At 43.9% G+C, this 18,781-nt stretch overlaps 5 non-coding genes across 5 annotated transcripts; all 5 read left to right on the top strand.

The window, feature by feature from the left end:
- The first annotated feature begins 2,508 nt into the window (after nt 1–2,508).
- On the top strand, nt 2,509–2,580 carry TRNAH-GUG (transfer RNA histidin (anticodon GUG)). The gene has a single exon. It is a non-coding gene; the product is annotated as a tRNA-His (tRNA).
- A 1,495-nt stretch (nt 2,581–4,075) lies between these two features.
- Nucleotides 4,076–4,157, top strand: TRNAS-AGA (transfer RNA serine (anticodon AGA)). The gene has a single exon. It is a non-coding gene; the product is annotated as a tRNA-Ser (tRNA).
- Nucleotides 4,158–9,959: 5,802 nt separating this feature from the next.
- Nucleotides 9,960–10,041, top strand: TRNAS-AGA (transfer RNA serine (anticodon AGA)). Its single transcript has one exon. It is a non-coding gene; the product is annotated as a tRNA-Ser (tRNA).
- Nucleotides 10,042–11,330: 1,289 nt separating this feature from the next.
- TRNAH-GUG (transfer RNA histidin (anticodon GUG)) lies at nt 11,331–11,402 on the top strand. Its single transcript has one exon. It is a non-coding gene; the product is annotated as a tRNA-His (tRNA).
- Nucleotides 11,403–12,901: 1,499 nt separating this feature from the next.
- Nucleotides 12,902–12,983, top strand: TRNAS-AGA (transfer RNA serine (anticodon AGA)). Its single transcript has one exon. It is a non-coding gene; the product is annotated as a tRNA-Ser (tRNA).
- Nucleotides 12,984–18,781: the final 5,798 nt, after the last annotated feature.

Genomic DNA, 18,781 nt, shown 5'->3' with positions numbered 1-18,781 from the left:
ATAATACATGCTTCAGCCCCTGGTAGGCCCTGGGTACACCTATGCCCTGAGTTACAGGGTCTAATAAGGTGGCCCAGTACCAATTGGTAAATGCACCTAGGGTACATGTTGTAATTTAGAGAGAGAACAGCCAGGCTGTGGGTCTGATTGGCAGGCCCACAGCCAGAGAAAGTCGTAAACCAGTGAAACAAAAGCAAAAAATCTGGGTGATCATAGGATTGCAGACCCTACTCTCCTACACCCACAAATACGAGAATTCTGGAGACAGATAATGCGCTCGATCTCACAGGCCCTTAAACTTTCTATACTACCTGAACCACTCAAATGCCTTTTGAACATCTGGGACCCCAATGACCTGGGTAGATATGAACTGATTTGGGCAACTTTGGCTATGACAGTGGCCATGCGGGATATAGCACAGAAGTGGGGCGCACCAGAACTACCCACCACAAGCAGGTGGGCTAAGAACATGGACATCCTGATGGTAACAGAAAGGGCAGTGTATGTCCTACGCGCGGCGCCCCGCAAGTGGAACAAAGTCTGGGCGGCGTGGAATATATACAGAGGAGAAATCTGCGACCCCTTACCGGAGGGAGACGACCTGGACTCAGAGGGGGAGGAGGAGTAGCAAAGCGGATAGGGGATGTCAACCTCAGCAAAACAACAGTACGATGTTGTTGGCTTTGACCTGGCTATGTACCGACGTACACGCTGAGAAAAATGCTGGTACGGGAAGTGGGTGGAGACACAATGGCAATGATGACACATGGTTTGGGGGGGGGAGGGATGTTTGTTGTTTCTGTACTATAAAAAATGAGGCTACCGTTGAATCGTACACGAAGGGGGGGGGGGTAATAGAAGACTACGGTACATGCGAATGGACCGCCTGATAACGTATCTACGAGTCTTCAAAGGTTTAATGCAATTACTTGCTAAAGTGATGTTACTTGTCACGTATGAAAAGTTAAATGTACAAACTGTAACCAATAACATATGACTGTATGATGCTGGCTAACCACTATTCCTTCCTATTAATAAAGATTTTTTTAAAAAAAAGTGCATTGCAGAATATCAGGAATTTGCTGTGGGACACCTTGAAAACTTGCATACAGATTATGTGCACACGCCTCACAGTCAGTTATTGTGGCAGAGTGGTTAAGGCGATGGACTAGAAATCCAGTGGGGTCTCCCCGCGCAGGTTTGAATCCTGCCGACAACGAGAATCTTTTTAACATCGGCTACAATTTCAGACGTTAACCTTTAGTATTTCTTCCATGTCAGTTTTATAAATAGGTGGCTTATTTTGGTGTCACTATTGCCATATCACATATTTATTATCGCTCCCCCTTTCATATCTTTGCTATAACTCTCGTCCTTCATTAGCGCTGGTGCAAACGCTTCAAATTATTATACCCTGGCTCTCTCGGTCATACCTGTGCATGCACTTGAAACTTACTTTACCAATAAAAGAAGCAAATAGAGAAATAAAATAAAAGTGCTAGCTGGATTAGGCAAACACACTTCATAAAACTGCATTTTCTTTTCTATTCTCCCCCGTGTTACAAGCTTAACTGCTCCCTGTGTAATTTCTCTTAACCTGCTGTTCCTGGAAGAGAATTTCATCTACAAGCTCTTTCTGTGTTTTTTCCTAGTCTTTTCTTTCCCTTTCCTTAGATTTGTAACTGTTCCTTTACGTGCTCTATTTAGGCGCCATTAATCTCATTTGAGCTCCTTGTACCTGCTGCTGTTTTCTCCACACCTCATACTGTCTTTTCCCTCTTTCTTTCTTTCTCTGCGGTTGGTGGCTACTTTCCAAAGCGTCTGATGCCCCAATGTTCCTTCGTCTTGTTGTCAGACGTGAATTTGAAAAGCAACAAAATTAACAAGCCTTTACCACTCACACATGGCAGAAGTTTATACTTTAATGCAATGAGCTAAGAAAAGTGTGTTGTGGGGCCCCTACGAGCCATGGTGCTTGCTTCATCATAATTAGGCATGCAGTCATTAGACACAGCTCTGATTATGGGTCACTGATGTCAGTTTCAATAATTCCTCAAAAACCTAACCATGCAGTCCCCCCTAACTGTGTAGTTATCTTGCTTTACTGCTGTTTGTGTGATTAGCTGGGAGGAGCTCACGGCAGCATCCTCCCAATAAAAGTGTAGATGGACCGTTCCTTAACTCTTTCTTGCTTCACATACAGTTGGCTTGAGGAGGTACAGGTGAGATGCAGGTCTAATAAACAGAATAGAATATCTGTGCCAGGTGTGTTTCTCTGCATTGGTGTCCCATCACAGGCCCACCAGTGTATGTGTGATCTTTGACTCCTGCCAGTTCACAAGCAGGCGGCCAGGAAACGGTTTCAGCCTATCAACCACTGAGGAGATAAAGCCTTTGTATAAGGAATGAGGAAGCAAAGAACACATTCAGCCTATCACAGGAGTAGCCCTGAGTGTTCCGAATTATAATTTCTTCATGTCACTGTATGTTATTGAGCCCAAGTAGCTCGCCGTGATCGTATAGTGGTTAGTACTCTGCGTTGTGGCCGCAGCAACCTCGGTTCGAATCCGAGTCACGGCATTGTGGTTGGCAACGTCACGGCAGTTGGGTTTTTCCTTTGAAGAATTCCCAAATGTACCAGTTATTTTTGTAAAATGTCTATTAAAAACAGATCCTTTTCAATATTTAAACGATCTAACGACAAATTATTTAAACACACATGATTATAAGATGTAGGTATACTGTACTAACTGACATAAATTATCGTTCTTGAACATATTTGCGGTAAGGGGAGCGGAGCTCTCCCCCACGCCAATCAGAATGCAGATGAATGCAGTTGCAGTTGAGTGACCTGTGTTGTGGCTGTCTACAGGGAATGCACATATGTAGCTGTCCCGCAGCCCAATCCAGACGTCAATCGAAGACAGGTTTCAATGCAAATAGAGCAGTAAGTGCAGAGAAATGCTCACTCTCTAAAAATGGCATTTATTCAATAGTAAGATTAAATCCAACCTCACCAGTAGATAGGATTTATCAATAAATAAAGCTTCTCCTCTCTGATATGGAATTACCCCCCAAAAAGTATAAGGGAATACCCAATGCTAACCTATGAGAGGGGCAGACCTCACAGTAGTGAAAAATGTAATAGACTGTTTGATACTACTAGGACATACAAACTACCACAGTACATGTCTTACCTTTTACTTACATAGCATGATGCCCCTAGGACTACCTAGGGCCTACCTTAGGGGTTACTGATATGTATTACAATTGGAGTTTAAGGCTTGGCAAGTAGTTTTAAATGCCAAGTCGAAGTGGCAGTACACTGCAGCACAGGCACTGCAGTAGCAGGCTTGAGACAGGTTTGAAATGCTATTTCTTTGGGCGGCACTATCAGTCCCTGGGTATATGGTATACCACTTTACAAGGGGCTTTCAAGTAAATTAAATCTGTCAGTCAGGTATACTCCAATTATACACATGATTAGGGAAGAAGCACGTGCACTTCAGCACTGATTAGTAGCGATAAAGTGATCAGAGTCCTAAGGCCAACAAAAAGATACAGCAAATTGCGGAGGTGAAAAGCAATAAGGTGGGGTTGGGACCACCTTAAGAATGCAAGGTCTAACAAAAATGAACTAAGGATAACATGAGTAAAACATCAGGTTTCTCTACAGCATTTGGTGAGACAAGTGGGCCTTCTTTTATCTTCCATAAATGCAATCCTTCCCGGACCCCTTTATTATATAGCTCTTCAAGGAAAAAATATAAAGCACTTACAAAGGAGCCTCAAATACTCAAAGATGGTAGACTTCTGTAATATGGGCCATATACTAAAAGCAGCACGAAAACAGAGTGCAATAGGGTCCAAAAAACTTGAGTGACCCATGAGAGTATGCATGCAAGCCTATGGTATTCCAAACTAGAGATATACGCATGCAATTTTTGTTTTTAGGAGAGAATGTGCCTGCTGAAAAAAACATTATTTTTAAAAAGTGCATTGCAAAATATCAGGAATTTGCTGAGGGACACCTTGGAAACTTGCATACAGATTATGTGCACACACCTTACCGTCAGTTGTTGTGGCCGAGTGGTTAAGGCGATGGACTAGAAATCCATTGGGGTCTCCCCGCGCAGGTTCGAATCCTGCCGACAACGATAATCTTTTTAACATTGGCTTCAATTTCAGAAGTTAACCTTTAGTATTTCTTTCATGTCAGTTTTATAAATAGGTGGCTTATTTTGGTGTCACTGTTGCCATATCACATATTTATTATCGCTCTCCCTTTCATATCTTTGCTATAACTCTCGTGCTTCATTAGCGCTGGTGCAAACGCTTCAAATTATTATACCCTGGCTCTCTCGGTCATACCTGTGCATGCACTTGAAACTTACTTTACCAATAAAAGAAGCAAATAGAGAAATAAAATAAAAGTGCTAGCTGGATTAGGCAAACACACTTCATAAAACTGCATTTTCTTTTCTATTCTCCCCAGTGTTAAAAGCTTAACTGCTCCCTGTGTAATTTCTCTTAACCTGCTGTTCCTGGAAGAGAATTTCATCTACAAGCTCTTTCTGTGTTTTTTCCTAGTCTTTTCTTTCCCTTTTCTTAGATTTGTAACTGTTCCTTTACGTGCTCTATTTAGGCGCCATTAATCTCATTTGAGCTTCTTGTACCTGCTGCTGTTTTCTCCACACCTCATACTGTCTTTTCCCTCTTTCTCTCTTTCTCTGCGGTTGGTGGCTACTTTCCAAAGCGTCTGATGCCCCAATGTTCCTTCGTCTTGTTGTCAGACGTGAATTTGAAAAGCAACAAAATTAACAAGCCTTTACCACTCACACATGGCAGAAGTTTATACTTTAATTCAATGAGCTAAGAAAAGTGTGTTGTGGGGCCCCTACGAGCCATGGTGCTTGCTTCATCATAATTAGGCATGCAGTCATTAGCCACAGCTCTGATTATGGGTCACTGAGGTCAGTTTTAATAATTCCTCAAAAACCTAACCATGCAGTCCCCCCTAACTGTGTAGTTATCTTGCTTTACTGCTGTTTGTGTGATTAGCTGGGAGGAGCTCACGGCAGCATCCTCCCAATAAAAGTGTAGATGGACCGTTCCTTAACTCTTTCTTGCTTCACATACAGATGGCTTGAGGAGGTACAGGGGAGATGCAGGTCTAATAAACAGAATAGAATATCTGCGCCAGGTGTGTTTCTCTGCATTGGTGTCCCATCACAGGCCCACCAGTGTATGTGTGATCTTTGACTCCTGCCAGTTCACAAGCAGGCGGCCAGGAAACGGTTTCAGCCTATCAACCACTGAGGAGATAAAGCCTTTGTAAAAGGAATGAGGAAGCAATGAACACATTCACCCTATCACAGGAGTAGCCCTGAGTGTTCCGAATTATAATTTCTTCATGTCACTGTAAGTTATTGAGCCCAAGTAGCTCGCCTTGATCGTATAGTGGTTAGTACTCTGCATTGTGGCCGCAGCAACCTCGGTTCGAATCCGAGTCACGGCATTGTGGTTGGCAATGTCACGGCAGTTGGGTATTTCCTTTACAGAATTCCCAAATGTACCAGTTGTTTTTGTAAAATGTCTATTAAAAACAGATTCTTTTCAATATTTAAACGATCTAATGAGAAATTATTTAAACACACATGATTATAAGATGTAGGTATACTGTTCTTACTGACATAAATTATCGTTCTTGAACATATTTGCGGTAAGGGGAGCGGAGCTCTCCCCCAGGCCAATCAGAATGCAGATGAATGCAGTTGCAGTTGAGTGACCTGTGTTGTGGCTGTCTACAGGGAATGCACATATGTAGCTGTCTCGCAGCCCAATCCAGACGTCAATTGAAGACAGGTTTTCATGCAAATAGAGCAGTAAGTGCAGAGAAATGCTCACTCTCTAAAAATGGCATTTATACAATAGTAAGATTAAATCCAACCTCACCAGTAGATAGGATTTATCAATAAATACATAAAGCTTCTCCTCTCTGATATGGAATTACCCCCCAAAAGGTATAAGGGAATACCCAATGCTAACCTATGAGAGGGGCAGACCTCACAGTAGTGAAAAAAGTAATAGACTGTTTGATACTACTAGGACATACAAACTACCACAGTACATGTCTTACCTTTTACTTACATAGCATGATGCCCCTAGGACTACCTAGGGCCTACCTTAGGGGTTACTGATATGTAATTAAATTGAGGTTTAAGGCTTGGCAAGTAGTTTTAAATGCCAAGTCGAAGTGGCAGTACACTGCAGCACAGGCACTGCAGTAGCAGGCTTGAGACAGGTTTGAAATGCTATTTCTTTGGGCGGCACAATCAGTCCCTGGGTATATGGTATACCACTTTACAAGGGGCTTTCAAGTAAATTAAATCTGTCAGTCAGGTATACTCCAATTATACACATGATTAGGGAAGAAGCACGTGCACTTCAGCACTGATTAGTAGCGATAAAGTGATCAGAGTCCAAAGGCCAAGAAAAAGATACAGCAAAATGCGGAGGTGAAAAGCAATAAGGTGGGGTTGGGACCACCTTAAGAATGCAAGGTCTAACAAAAACGAACTAAGGATAACATGAGTAAAACATCAGGTTTCTCTACAGCATTTGGTGAGACAAGTGGGCCTTCTTTTATCTTCCATAAATGCAATCCTTCCAGGACCCCTTTATTATATAGCTCTTCCAGGAAAAAATATAAAGCACTTACAAAGGAGCCTCAAATACTCAAAGATGGTAGACTTCTGTAATATGGGCCATATACTAAAAGCAGCACGAAAACAGAGTGCAACAGGGTCCAAAAAACTTGAGTGACCCATGAGAGTATGCATGCAAGCCTATGGTATTCCAAACTAGAGATATACGCATGCAATTTTTGTTTTTAGGAGAGAATGTGCCTGCTGAAAAAAACATTATTTTTACAAAGTGCATTGCAGAATATCAGGAATTTGCTGTGGGACACCTTGAAAACTTGCATACAGATTATGTGCACACACCTTACAGTCGGTTATTGTGGCAGAGTGGTTAAGGCGATGGACTAGAAATCCATTAGGGTCTCCCTGTGCAGGTTCGAATCCTGCCGGCAACGAGACTCTTTTTAACATCGGCTACAATTTCAGAAGTTAACCTTTAGTATTTCTTCCATGTCAGTTTTATAAATAGGTGGCTTATTTTGGTGTCACTATTGCCATATCACATATTTATTATCGCTCCCCCTTTCATATCTTTGCTATAACTCTCGTCCTTCATTAGCGCTGGTGCAAACGCTTCAAATTATTATACCCTGGCTCTCTCGGTCATACCTGTGCATGCACTTGAAACTTACTTTACCAATAAAAGAAGCAAATAGAGAAATAAAATAAAAGTGCTAGCTGGATTAGGCAAACACACTTCATAAAACTGCATTTTCTTTTCTATTCTCCCCCGTGTTACAAGCTTAACTGCTCCCTGTGTAATTTCTCCTAACCTGCTGTTCCTGGAAGAGAATTTCATCTACAAGCTCTTTCTGTGTTTTTTCCTAGTCTTTTCTTTCCCTTTTCTTAGATTTGTAACTGTTCCTTTATGTGCTCTATTTAGGCGCCATTAATCTCATTTGAGCTCCTTGTACCTGCTGCTGTTTTCTCCACACCTCATACTGTCTTTTCCCTCTTTCTCTCTTTCTCTGCGGTTGGTGGCTACTTTCCAAAGCGTCTGATGCCCCAATGTTCCTTCGTCTTGTTGTCAGATGTGAATTTGAAAAGCAACAAAATTAACAAGCCTTTACCACTCACACATGGCAGAAGTTTATACTTTAATTCAATGAGCTTAGAAAAGTGTGTTGTGGGGCCCCTACGAGCCATGGTGCTTGCTTCATCATAATTAGGCATGCAGTCATTAGCCACAGCTCTGATTATGGGTCACTGAGGTCAGTTTCAATATTTCCTCAAAAACCTAACCATGCAGTCCCCCCTAACTGTGTAGTTATCTTGCTTTACTGCTGTTTGTGTGATTAGCTGGGAGGAGCTCACGGCAGCATCCTCCCAATAAAAGTGTAGATGGACCGTTCCTTAACTCTTTCTTGCTTCACATACAGTTGGCTTGAGGAGGTACAGGGGAGATGCAGGTCTAATAAACAGAATAGAATATCTGCGCCAGGTGTGTTTCTCTGCATTGGTGTCCCATCACAGGCCCACCAGTGTATGTGTGATCTTTGACTCCTGCCAGTTCACAAGCAGGCGGCCAGGAAACGGTTTCAGCCTATCAACCACTGAGGAGATAAAGCCTTTGTATAAGGAATGAGGAAGCAATGAACACATTCAGCCTATCACAGGAGTAGCCCTGAGTGTTCCGAATTATAATTTCTTCATGTCACTGTACATTATTGAGCCCAAGTAGCTCGCCGTGATCGTTTAGTGGTTAGTACTCTGCGTTGTGGCCGCAGCAACCTTGGTTCGAATCTGAGTCACGGCATTGTGGTTGGCAACGTCACGGCAGTTGGGTTTTTCCTTTACAGAATTCCCAAATGTACCAGTTGTTTTTGTAAAATGTCTATTAAAAACAGATCCTTTTCAATATTTAAACGATCTAACGACAAATTATTTAAACACACATGATTATAAGATGTAGGTATACTGTACTAACTGACATAAATTATCGTTCTTGAACATATTTGCGGTAAGGGGAGCGGAGCTCTCCCCCACGCCAATCAGAATGCAGATGAATGCAGTTGCAGTTGAGTGACCTGTGTTGTGGCTGTCTACAGGGAATGCACATATGTAGCTGTCTCGCAGCCCAATCCAGACGTCAATCGAAGGCAGGTTTCAATGCAAATAGAGCAGTAAGTGCAGAGAAATGCTCACTCTCTAAAAATGGCATTTATACAATAGTAAGATTAAATCCAACCTCACCAGTAGATAGGATTTATCAATAAATAAATAAAGCTTCTCCTCTCTGATATGGAATTACCCCCAAAAAAGTATAAGGGAATACCCAATGCTAACCTATGAGAGGGGCAGACCTCACAGTAGTGAAAAATGTAATAGACTGTTTGATACTACTAGGACATACAAACTACCACAGTACATGTCTTACCTTTCACTTACATAGCATGATGCCCCTAGGACTACCTAGGGCCTACCTTAGGGGTTACTGATATGTAATAAAATTGGAGTTTAAGGCTTGGCAAGTAGTTTTAAATGCCAAGTCGAAGTGGCAGTACACTGCAGCACAGGCACTGCAGTAGCAGGCTTGAGACAGGTTTGAAATGCTATTTCTTTGGGCGGCACAATCAGTCCCTGGGTATATGGTATACCACTTTACAAGGGGCTTTCAAGTAAATTAAATCTGTCAGTCAGGTATACTCCAATTATACACATGATTAGGGAAGAAACACCTGCACTTCAGCACTGATTAGTAGCGATAAAGTGATCAGAGTCCTAAGGCCAACAAAAAGATACAGCAAAATGCGGAGGTGAAAAGCAATAAGGTGGGGTTGGGACCACCTTAAGAATGCAAGGTCTAACAAAAACGAACTAAGGATAACATGAGTAAAACATCAGGTTTCTCTACAGCATTTGGTGAGACAAGTGGGCCTTCTTTTATCTTCCATAAATGCAATCCTTCCCGGACCCCTTTATTATATAGCTCTTCAAGGAAAAAATATAAAGCACTTACAAAGAAGCCTCAAATACTCAAAGATGGTAGACTTCTGTAATATGGGCCATATACTAAAAGCAGCACGAAAACAGAGTGCAATAGGGTCCAAAAAACTTGAGTGACCCATGAGAGTATGCATGCAAGCCTATGGTATTCCAAACTAGAGATATACGCATGCAATTTTTGTTTTTAGGAGAGAATGTGCCTGCTGAAAAAAACATTATTTTTAAAAAGTGCATTGCAGAATATCAGGAATTTGCTGTGGGACACCTTGAAAATTTGCATACAGATTATGTGCACACACCTTACAGTCAGTTGTTGTGGCCGAGTGGTTAAGGCGATGGACTAGAAATCCATTGGGGTCTCCCCGCGCAGGTTCGAATCCTGCCGACAACGAGAATCTTTTTAACATCGGCTACAATTTCAGAAGTTAACCTTTAGTATTTCTTCCATGTCAGTTTTATAAATAGGTGGCTTATTTTGGTGTCACTATTGCCATATCACATATTTATTATCGCTCCCCCTTTCATATCTTTGCTATAACTCTCGTTCTTCATTAGCGCTGGTGCAAACGCTTCAAATTATTATACCCTGGCTCTCTCGGTCATACCTGTGCATGCACTTGAAACTTACTTTACCAATAAAAGAAGCAAATAGAGAAATAAAATAAAAGTGCTAGCTGGATTAGGCAAACACACTTCATAAAACTGCATTTTCTTTTCTATTCTCCCCCGTGTTACAAGCTTAACTGCTCCCTGTGTAATTTCTCTTAACCTGCTGTTCCTGGAAAAGAATTTCATCTACAAGCTCTTTCTGTGTTTTTTCCTAGTCTTTTCTTTCCCTTTTCTTAGATTTGTAACTGTTCCTTTACGTGCTCTACTTAGGCGCCATTAATCTCATTTGAGCTCCGTGTACCTGCTGCTGTTTTCTCCACACCTCATACTGCCTTTTCCCTCTTTCTCTCTTTCTCTGCGGTTGGTGGCTACTTTCCAAAGCGTCTGATGCCCCAATGTTCCTTCGTCTTGTTGTCAGACGTGAATTTGAAAAGCAACAAAATTAACAAGCCTTTACCACTCACACATGGCAGAAGTTTATACTTTAATTTAATGAGCTAAGAAAAGTGTGTTGTGGGGCCCCTACGAGCCATGGTGCTTGCTTCATCATAATTAGGCATGCAGTCATTAGCCACAGCTCTGATTATGGGTCACTGAGGTCAGTTTCAATAATACCTCAAAAACCTAACCATGCAGTCCCCCCTAACTGTGTAGTTATCTTGCTTTACTGCTGTTTGTGTGATTAGCTGGGAGGAGCTCACGGCAGCATCCTCCCAATAAAAGTGTAGATGGACCGTTCCTTAACTCCTTCTTGCTTCACATACAGATGGCTTGAGGAGGTACAGGGGAGATGCAGGTCTAATAAACAGAATAGAATATCTGCGCCAGGTGTGTTTCTCTGCATTGGTGTCCCATCACAGGCCCACCAGTGTATGTGTGATCTTTGACTCCTGCCAGTTCACAAGCAGGCGGCCAGGAAACGGTTTCAGCCTATCAACCACTGAGGAGATAAAGCCTTTGTATAAGGAATGAGGAAGCAAAGAACACATTCAGCCTATCACAGGAGTAGCCCTGAGTGTTCCGAATTATAATTTCTTCATGTCACTGTATGTTATTGAGCCCAAGTAGCTCGCCGTGATCGTATAGTGGTTAGTACTCTGCGTTGTGGCCGCAGCCACCTCGGTTCGAATCCGAGTCACGGCATTGTGGTTGGCAATGTCACGGCAGTTGGGTTTTACCTTTACAGAATTCCCAAATGTACCAGTTGTTTTTGTAAAATGTCTATTAAAAACAGATCCTTTTCAATATTTAAACGATCTAACGACAAATTATTTAAACACACATGATTATAAGATGTAGGTATACTGTACTTACTGACATAAATTATCGTTCTTGAACATATTTGCGGTAAGGGGAGCGGAGCTCTCCCCCAGGCCAATCAGAATGCAGATGAATGCAGTTGCAGTTGAGTGACCTGTGTTGTGGCTGTCTACAGGGAATGCACATATGTAGCTGTCCCGCAGCCCAATCCAGACGTCAATCGAAGACAGGTTTCAATGCAAATAGAGCAGTAAGTGCAGAGAAATGCTCACTCTCTAAAAATGGCATTTATACAATAGTAAGATTAAATCCAACCTCACCAGTAGATAGGATTTATCAATAAATAAATAAAGCTTCTCCTCTCTGATATGGAATTACCCCCCAAAAAGTATAAGGGAATACCCAATGCTAACCTATGAGAGGGGCAGACCTCACAGTAGTGAAAAATGTAATAGACTGTTTGATACTACTAGGACATACAAACTACCACAGTACATGTCTTACCTTTTACTTACATAGCATGATGCCCCTAGGACTACCTAGGGCCTACCTTAGGGGTTACTGATATGTAATAAAATTGGAGTTTAAGGCTTGGCAAGTAGTTTTAAATGCCAAGTCGAAGTGGCAGTACACTGCAGCACAGGCACTGCAGTAGCAGGCTTGAGACAGGTTTGAAATGCTATTTCTTTGGGCGGCACAATCAGTCCCTGGGTATATGGTATACCACTTTACAAGGGGCTTTCAAGTAAATTAAATCTGTCAGTCAGGTATACTCCAATTATACACATGATTAGGGAAGAAGCACGTGCACTTCAGCACTGATTAGTAGCGATAAAGTGATCAGAGTCCTAAGGCCAACAAAAAGATACAGCAAAATGCGGAGGTGAAAAGCAATAAGGTGGGGTTGGGACCCCCTTAAGAATGCAAGGTCTAACAAAAACGAACTAAGGATAACATGAGTAAAACATCAGGTTTCTCTACAGCATTTGGTGAGACAAGTGGGCCTTCTTTTATCTTCCATAACTGCAATCCTTCCCGGACCCCTTTATTATATAGCTCTTCAAGGAAAAAATATAAAGCACTTACAAAGGAGCCTCAAATACTCAAAGATGGTAGACTTCTGTAATATGGGCCATATACTAAAAGCAGCACGAAAACAGAGTGCAATAGGGTCCAAAAAACTTGAGTGACCCATGAGAGTATGCATGCAAGCCTATGGTATTCCAAACTAGAGATATACGCATGCAATTTTTGTTTTTAGGAGAGAATGTGCCTGCTGAAAAAAACATTATTTTTAAAAAGTGCATTGCAGAATATCAGGAATTTGCTGTGGGACACCTTGAAAATTTGCATACAGATTATGTGCACACACCTTACAGTCAGTTGTTGTGGCCGAGTGGTTAAGGCGATGGACTAGAAATCCATTGGGGTCTCCCCGCGCAGGTTTGAATCCTGCCGACAACAAGAATCTTTTTAACATCGGCTACAATTTCAGAAGTTAACCTTTAGTATTTCTTCCATGTCAGTTTTATAAATAGGTGGTTATTTTGGTGTCACTATTGCCATATCACATATTTATTATCGCTCCCCCTTTCATATCTTTGCTATAACTCTCGTCCTTCATTAGCGCTGGTGCAAACGCTTCACATTTTTATACCCTGGCTCTCTCGGTCATACCTGTGCATGCACTTGAAACTTACTTTACCAATAAAAGAAGCAAATAGAGAAATAAAATAAAAGTGCTAGCTGGATTAGGCAAACACACTTCATAAAACTGCATTTTCTTTTCTATTCTCCCCCGTGTTACAAGCTTAACTGCTCCCTGTGTAATTTCTCTTAACCTGCTGTTCCTGGAAAAGAATTTCATCTACAAGCTCTTTCTGTGTTTTTTCCTAGTCTTTTCTTTCCCTTTTCTTAGATTTGTAACTGTTCCTTTACGTGCTCTACTTAGGCGCCATTAATCTCATTTGAGCTCCGTGTACCTGCTGCTGTTTTCTCCACACCTCATACTGCCTTTTCCCTCTTTCTCTCTTTCTCTGCGGTTGGTGGCTACTTTCCAAAGCGTCTGATGCCCCAATGTTCCTTCGTCTTGTTGTCAGACGTGAATTTGAAAAGCAACAAAATTAACAAGCCTTTACCACTCACACATGGCAGAAGTTTATACTTTAATTTAATGAGCTAAGAAAAGTGTGTTGTGGGGCCCCTACGAGCCATGGTGCTTGCTTCATCATAATTAGGCATGCAGTCATTAGCCACAGCTCTGATTATGGGTCACTGAGGTCAGTTTCAATAATTCCTCAAAAACCTAACCATGCAGTCCCCCCTAACTGTGTAGTTATCTTTCTTTACTGCTGTTTGTGTGATTAGCTGGGAGGAGCTCACGGCAGCATCCTCCCAATAAAAGTGTAGATGGACCGTTCCTTAACTCCTTCTTGCTTCACATACAGATGGCTTGAGGAGGTACAGGGGAGATGCAGGTCTAATAAACAGAATAGAATATCTGCGCCAGGTGTGTTTCTCTGCATTGGTGTCCCATCACAGGCCCACCAGTGTATGTGTGATCTTTGACTCCTGCCAGTTCACAAGCAGGCGGCCAGGAAACGGTTTCAGCCTATCAACCACTGAGGAGATAAAGCCTTTGTATAAGGAATGAGGAAGCAATGAACACATTCAGCCTATCACAGGAGTAGCCCTGAATGTTCCGAATTATAATTTCTTCATGTCACTGTACGTAATTGAGCCCAAGTAGCTCGCCGTGATCGTATAGTGGTTAGTACTCTGCGTTGTGGCTGCAGCAGGCTCGGTTCGAATCCGAGTCACGGCATTGTGGTTTGCAATGTCACGGCAGTTGGGTTTTTCCTTTACAGAATTCCCAAATGTACCAGTTGTTTTTGTAAAATGTCTATTAAAACAGATCCTTTTCAATATTTAAACGATCTAACGACAAATTATTTAAACACACATGATTATAAGATGTAGGTATACTGTACTTACTGACATAAATTATCGTTCTTGAACATATTTGCGGTAAGGGGAGCGGAGCTCTCCCCCAGGCCAATCAGAATGCAGATGAATGCAGTTGCAGTTGAGTGACCTGTGTTGTGGCTGTCTACAGGGAATGAACATATGTAGCTGTCTCGCAGCCCAATCCAGACGTCAATCGAAGACAGGTTTCAATGCAAATAGAGCAGTAAGTGCAGAGAAATGCTCACTCTCTGAAAATGGCATTTATACAATAGTGAGATTAAATCCAACCTCACCAGTAGATAGGATTTATCAATAAATAAATAAAGCTTCTTCTCTCTGATATGGAATTACCCCCCAAAAAGTATAAGGGAATACCCAATGCTAACCTATGAGAGGGGCAGACCTCACAGTAGTGAAAAATGTAATAGACTGTTTGATACTACTAGGACATACAAACTACCACAGTACATGTCTTACCTTTTACTTACATAGCATGATGCCCCTAGGACTACCTAGGGCCTACCTTAAGGGTTACTGATATGTAATAAAATTGGAGTTTAAGGCTTGGCAAGTATTTTTAAATGCCAAGTCGAAGTGGCAGTACACTGCAGCACAGGCACTGCAGTAGCAGGCTTGAGACAGGTTTGAAATGCTATTTCTTTGGGCGGCACAATCAGTCCCTGGGTATATGGTATACCACTTTACAAGGGGCTTTCAAGTAAATTAAATCTGTCAGTCAGGTATACTCCAATTATACACCTGATTAGGGAAGAAGCACGTGCACTTCAGCACTGATTAGTAGCGATAAAGTGATCAGAGTCCTAAGGCCAACAAAAAGATACAGCAAAATGCGGAGGTGAAAAGCAATAAGGTGGGGTTGGGACCACCTTAAGAATGCAAGGTCTAACAAAAACGAACTAAGGATAACATGAGTAAAACATCAGGTTTCTCTACAGCATTTGGTGAGACAATTGGGCCTTCTTTTATCTTCCATAAATGCAATCCTTCCTGGACCCCTTTATTATATAGCTCTTCCAGGAAAAAATATAAAGCACTTACAAAGGAGCCTCAAATACTCAAAGATGGTAGACTTCTGTAATATGGGCCATATACTAAAAGCAGCACGAAAACAGAGTGCAATAGGGTCCAAAAAACTTGAGTGACCCATGAGAGTATGCATGCAAGCCTATGGTATTCCAAACTAGAGATATACGCATGCAATTTTTGTTTTTACGAGAGAATGTGCCTGCTGAAAAAAACATTATTTTTTAAAAGTGCATTGCAGAATATCAGGAATTTGCTGTGGGACACCTTGAAAACTTGCATACAGATTATGTGCACACACCTTACAGTCAGTTGTTGTGGCCGAGTAGTTAAGGCGATGGACTAGAAATCCATTGGGGTCTGCCCGCGCAGGTTCGAATCCTGCCGACAACGAGAATCTTTTTAACATCGGCTACAATTTCAGAAGTTAACCTTTAGTATTTCTTCCATGTCAGTTTTATAAATAGGTGGCTTATTTTGGTGTCACTATTGCCATATCACATATTTATTATCGCTCCCCCTTTCATATCTTTGCTATAACTCTCGTCCTTCATTAGCGCTGGTGCAAACGCTTCAAATTATTATACCCTGGCTCTCTCGGTCATACCTGTGCATGCACTTGAAACTTACTTTACCAATAAAAGAAGCAAATAGAGAAATAAAATAAAAGTGTGTTGGACAGGCCACGTGAAGGGCCGCTCCCCCTCTGCCCGACCAGGCCCGAGCCCGGTCCCTCAAGTGTCACACACCACCACTTCACGTTTTCCGTCCCCTCCGGGACCCCTGCCTCTGAACATATCGACCTCGTGGGCCCGATCCACTACTGGCCCGCGCGCCCAGCCTGGGCGCCATCTTGGACACTCCACCACGAGGCCGCGTGGCCCCCGATCGACCCTAACCCTGGGCCTGGCCAGGCCTCAGACATCCCGGCACCACCATCCACCCAGGAGGTGAGCGGACTACTTGGCAGGTCAATGGGAGAAAGAGGTGTCGATGGCTCTCCCCCGCCAGGTGCCGCTCGCCCACAACCTCCCCGGGCGCTGGCTCCACCCCCCTGCTGGGTGTCTGGACTCCTTCATCCCGGACCCCCCGACCTCCAAGTGCGAGGGTCCGGACATCAAAGGGCACCAGCCCTATAACTGGGGCAGCTCCAGAGCAGGAAGGCAGTTGTATCCTGGAGTCGAGAGACGCAGAGAAGAACTCATCCTTGACGGACTACTGGCGCTGCCGTAGCTCTGCCTTGCGAACTATCGTCCTGCCTGCTGGCGCTGCCGCAACCTTCGTAAACCTTCATCGTCGTCAGGACCTGCTGGCGTGGCCGCGGACCGTTTGTAACTACCATCTTCATCGGGACCTGCTGGCTCCGCCGCGGACCGTCGCTTCCTTCATCCATCTCGGGACCTGCTGGCTCCGCCGCGGCCCGATCATCTAGAACGCCGAGCTCGAGGATTGAGAGCTATTTCATCTATTGGTAACAAGACTGTCCCGCTACCCTTTTCCCAATCCAGAGACCAGAATCGAGGGGACCCCTGAGTCCAGACCTCCTTGTATCATTTTACCGTACTTAAAGAATTGCTTATAAAGTATCGTTGAACCTTATCCTGGTGTGGTGTCCGTCTGTGGGGGGGAAGTTACTTGTCTGTACGATCGCTGGAGACGGCTCTCCCCGGAGACCTCTCCCCTTATCCTCGGCCGACCCTCCCGGTCCGTCTAACATTGGTGGCCAGCGGCGCGATCCGAATCACCGCATAATCGTACAGAAAGTAGCTCACCCCACGACGAAATCACGATGACAACCAAAGAAAGCGGATCCACCGAGAAATTTCAGATGGAGAAATTGGACGAATACAGCCATCGTGAATTAAAACAATTCTGCATCGAACTAGGTATCGCTACCACCGGTCTAAGTACCAAAGACGATTTCAAGCATGCCCTAGAGTCCTGGGCAGAAACCGGGGCCGTCGGAACCACCGACCAAAATATCGCAGCAGTAGAAAAAAACACCACGGCCCCCGAGGAGCGAAGAACGGGTCTCTCGCAAGACGAGATCCAGGAACGAGAAAGAACACGACTACATGAACTAGAAATGGCCCGGCTCAAAATGGATGTTGAACTTAAGTTGGCCGAACAAAAACTGAGCTTAGAGCACCTGCGTCTCCGAGAAGAAAGAGAGGAAAAACAGAGACAAAGGGAGCTCGAGGAAAAAAGACTGGCACATGAACACGAGCGCAAATTAGCTGAGATAGACTTACGCAAGCAGAACAAAGAATTAGGGGTGCCCGAGCAACCCCACACCCCAGGGACAACAGATAAGAAGGTACACATCCCCAAGGATGTCGTTCGAGAATACTTCCGAGAGGACGACATCCAGCAATGGTTCAAGGCCTACGAAATCGCTATGACCGCCCACCGGATCGATCGAAGCGACTGGGGAGCCGGTCTATGGGGGAGATTCCTCAATGAGGGCCGCGATGCCCTGCTACAGCTCCCGGACCATCTGATGACCTCCTATGACCACATGAAAGCTGCCCTCCTCACCCGCTATGGGCTCACACCCGAGATGTACCGTCAGAGGTTCCGAGACTGCACCCGCATCCCGGGTACAACTTGGGTGGACTACGTGAACTATTTTAGCCGAGCCTTCGAGGGCTGGATCAAAGGAAGCAATGTCACAACTTACGAACAACTCTTCAATCTCATGGTGTGGGAGCATCTATCAAACAATTGCTTCATTGAGCTCCGGCAGCACCTCCTCGACAGCAAATTGACTGATCCACGGCAGCTCGCAGCCGAGGCTGACCGGTGGGAAATCACCAGAGTGGGCCGAAATGGATCCTATGAACAGAACCGGAACAACAACGGTCAGCACCGTCCCCGAGGAGGAGGAGGGGGCCAAGGACGAGGAAGAGACAACGCTCCGGTCGCCCCCACTACCAGCACCACCCCCCCGGCCAACCGGGGCAGCACCCCGGCGCGACCGGGATACAGAGCCAATGTCACGTGTCACCGATGCCAACGAGTCAGCCACTATGCAAACGACCCAAATTGCCCACAGTACCAGAGCCCAAGACCCCGCCAGGTGGCCGCTGCTGCCCTGGGGGAAGAACAGATCTCCGAGGAGCAGGAAGAATATGAGCAAGAGCATCAAGAATGGGAGCCAGCCGCCATGGCTCTAGCATGCTTAGGGGGGAAAGACATGGTCCCGCGGGTCCCCCTACCCGCTAACACCCGGAAGTACAGCCAATGGGTGA

This window comes from Lissotriton vulgaris, chromosome 1_1 (genome assembly GCF_964263255.1).
Source record: "Lissotriton vulgaris chromosome 1_1, aLisVul1.2, whole genome shotgun sequence".
Classification (NCBI taxonomy): Eukaryota; Metazoa; Chordata; class Amphibia; order Caudata; family Salamandridae; genus Lissotriton; species Lissotriton vulgaris.
The sequence above is the reverse complement of the archived record's forward strand: the minus strand, read 5'-3'. Positions and strand labels throughout refer to the sequence as shown.